General features: G+C 40.0%; 1 protein-coding gene and 1 long non-coding RNA gene across 2 annotated transcripts in view; one reads left to right on the forward strand and one right to left on the reverse strand.

Annotated features, from left to right (window-relative positions):
• slc25a55a (solute carrier family 25 member 55a) overlaps positions 1-1,594 on the reverse strand; it is a 10,308-nt gene extending 8,714 nt beyond the window's left edge. Inside the window, exon 1 of the mRNA XM_019857406.1 lies at positions 1,467-1,594. The gene's annotated coding sequence lies outside the window, so the exon portion shown is untranslated. The remainder of the gene's footprint in view (positions 1-1,466) is intronic.
• Positions 1,595-1,850: 256 nt separating this feature from the next.
• Positions 1,851-2,998, forward strand: LOC109507091 (uncharacterized). Its single transcript, XR_002166408.1, has 3 exons — positions 1,851-2,001; positions 2,486-2,574; positions 2,693-2,998. It is a non-coding gene; the product is annotated as an uncharacterized LOC109507091 (long non-coding RNA).
• The last annotated feature ends 336 nt before the right edge of the window (positions 2,999-3,334 follow it).

Below are 3,334 nucleotides of genomic sequence, written 5' to 3' on the forward strand. Positions count from 1 at the left end.
TAGATGTGACCCAAAAAAAAAAAAAAAAAATGCATCTGAACAAGTTTCATCATGCCAGAACAAAAGCTATTCTCTCTTATTTTGTCTCAGGATCAACAGAGGGACATTTTTCCAGCCCCGGATTTTCTGCTTGCCGACACTTCCGAAGAGAAATCCTCCTCCAGGACGAAAGACCACATCCAGAACCGAGGCCACATGCCGGGTTTTCTTTGCGTCAACCAGAGCTGTGAATGCCTGGCCTCATGCACAACAACTGCCCAAGAAAATGTGACATTAAACCAGGAAAAATCTCACCTTGAGAAAGGTAAGGAGAGTGTGTGAACACTAAATTGGCCGCACAAAAAAAAAAAAAAAATGGCGGAAACGAGTCAATTGTCACACATGTACACGTAAGCCAAACATCATGAGCTAGCCACGTTTATGTTGCCGGGTTATTCTCGGATGCCCAGGGGGAAACGAGTAAGATAGAAATCACAAACAGTCATGCCAACGAATTAAGAGCTTTAATTACTTGAGCGGGTGTGCACGGAAGCTCAGAGCTCAACGAGTTAGGTATCAGTTACTAACTTGTAATAGTAAAGACACCTGGCCATTATTTCACAATTCCTGACCACTTTCTCAACGTTTCAAGACAAAGAGGTTAAGTTAAAACAAATTGCCACGATAACTTACCCGAAATGAAATGAGCACCGCAAACGCGGGCACTCCTGATCATATCCTTGGTCTTCTACTCTTTATGTTTAAAATCCCCCAACCACAGGCTCTTCGGGGTTTTTGAAACATCGGTTTACTCTTGCAATTAAGATGTTTTTCAAAAGCCGTTCCACTTCGATTTGCACACCAGTACAATAAATTGCGAGGCATGTTGCTATTTTTTAACTACTCAATACAAACCAAACTGATCTTCCCTGTTTAACAAACTGTCAACCGTTCTTTTGCACTAATTGCGCGCGCGCAGTTTTTGATGGAGAACGAAAAGGAGTCTATTCAAATTCAGGATCCTGTGACGTCACCGTTCACAAAAAGTGGGCATTCCTTCATTTTAACATTCCAGAATAGCAAAAAAGGTTTTGTTCCCATCGCAAAGAGTCTGAAAGGAAAAAAAACCTTTCTATTTTACAGCCTGACAAAAATCGAATAAACGCTTTGACAGATACGCTTTTCATTGTTTGGCTCTACCTAGGTTTGGTCTAGCTTTACGTTGCTCAATTAAAAAAATCGGTAATATTGACTAAACGTATCAAAAACATTGGATCTTGAATCGGTAAACTACCCTCACTTTAAGAATTATAAGCAATAACCGAACACGTATGCAATAAAAAAATCAGTCTCGTGTGGTACGAGCATTCCACTTTTGTCTAATTGTTACCATTGGCAAGCCCAAGAGCATCCGTGAAAGATGACGCAAAATACTCCCACAAAGAACGTAAAAGTAGACGTTGCATGATGTGAAATAACCAACTCACCTAAATTAGCCTGCGCGGAGTCTTTTTCAATTCTTTAATAGCCGGCGACGTTAAGTTTCTGAGAGGTCTGTGAAGACGATGGTGATGACTTTAGAAATTCGACAGATGGAGTGGAAATTTCCATTGATGGCTCGCTTTACATTTCAGTCAGACTCCGACAAGTCCGCCCTTTCGCCTGTAGATAACCAATCAACGCCTCGCTAGTTTGCCTACACGACGTCGATTGGCTGCTTTTATCCCACTGACATTGGATCACAAAGCGATCTTTTAAACTGTTCCGCCAATGGAATGAATAGCTTGACGGGGCTTGGCTCTTAAAAAAAAAAAAAAAAAAAAGTGTTCAGTGCAAGCAAGTCATGTTCACTTTGACTTTGATAACTTTGACTGATCTGAATGTTTACAGACACAAATGTGACACTGCTGTAAATAATCAATTTCACAAAATGGTAACGATAGTGAGCCCCTGACCTTCATATCTTGCCATTCTATTCATTGTATATAGAGTATTCTGCTGCAGAAAAAGGCATACAAACACGTAGGTAGGACTTTTTGTTTTATTGCAATCTTCCAAATGTGCTTCTACATTTTCATACTGCCTTACACAAGAAACATTTTGCCAGTTATTTGCAATATGTTAGAATGTAGAAAATTATTGGGTTGAACAGTATTCCTTTCAGGTTTGGCGAGAAAGGCGCGTCAGGTTTGACTCCTGTAAAAACGCAGGTGCTTTTGTTGAAATAATTGGGTGAATGGCATAAGCAAGAAAGTGCTCGTTTTCTTTGCGTTGGAGTTGTCTTATGTGACCCCTATTAGTACAAATTAGACTTTATACTATTCAGTCATAGTAAAGTTTTGTTCAAAGTGCATATAGAATCTCAAATGATTGCCTCACCTGAGAAATAAGGTGTCTCTGGCCTACAGTAAACTCGAATTTATGCTTTCCATTGTTAGTTGAGCACAATACTGACAAAACTGCAGTTTGTTTTTTTTTCAAATGGATGAATGTATGTGCATCACAGATCAGGCCCACATGCATCGGCGGATGGCTGCAGATTTCATAAGGAGTCCACATCATGTTGATTTACAAAACCTCATTCAAGGCCATTAGGTTAACACAGGCTTCCCAAGATACAGTGGCTCAGCTCCTGAAAATTTGTCAAAACTTTGCTCATCTTGCATAATTTGGATTTTTATAAACCGTTTTTTTTTTTTTGCCCTTTCCCTAGGATAACTTTCCCCTCTGTGACATCAGCTTTAAACCAAGAACATGAGCCCTTGTCAGAGGTGTCCCGGGAACAGCAAGGATCACAAAGACAATGAGGTGGACATCACATGATGATGGGAGCGATGTCACTGAGTCACATGATGAAGCGCATCATGCATTCTCCCACTCTTGAGCGCCCGTGCTAATAATACACTCCAGCTGTCCTCCCGAAAGCCCCCATGAGGATGAATGCTGCTAGACACAGCACGTCAAATCAAATAACTTTTGTGGTAGCGTCTGGTTACTGACAAAGGTGTGGCAGTGAAAAGGAACACAGAAGTATTTCGTCAGCCAGATAACATAATTTCTTAAGTCATGTTTCAGTTATTTTGGAAAACAAGAAAAAACACATTTTTTTATTGATATCATCACAAAACACTTAAGTTGATGTGTGAACAAATAAGCAAAGGAAAAAGACATTTCGTTCATTGCTGAACAAATAAAAGTGACTAATGCAGAATGTGCCATGACTTAGGCATTATTTTCTCTGACATATAAATGCGAACATAACTTAAGCAAAGTTGTTTTACTCTTCTTCATGTTGAACCTTGACCAGTTTTCCTTTCCCACCTAAAAGGGACACTTGATTGGGTTGAACATTCGC

This window comes from Hippocampus comes, unplaced genomic scaffold, assembly GCF_001891065.2.
Source record: "Hippocampus comes isolate QL1 unplaced genomic scaffold, H_comes_QL1_v1.1 scaffold17, whole genome shotgun sequence".
Lineage (NCBI taxonomy): Eukaryota > Metazoa > Chordata > Actinopteri > Syngnathiformes > Syngnathidae > Hippocampus > Hippocampus comes.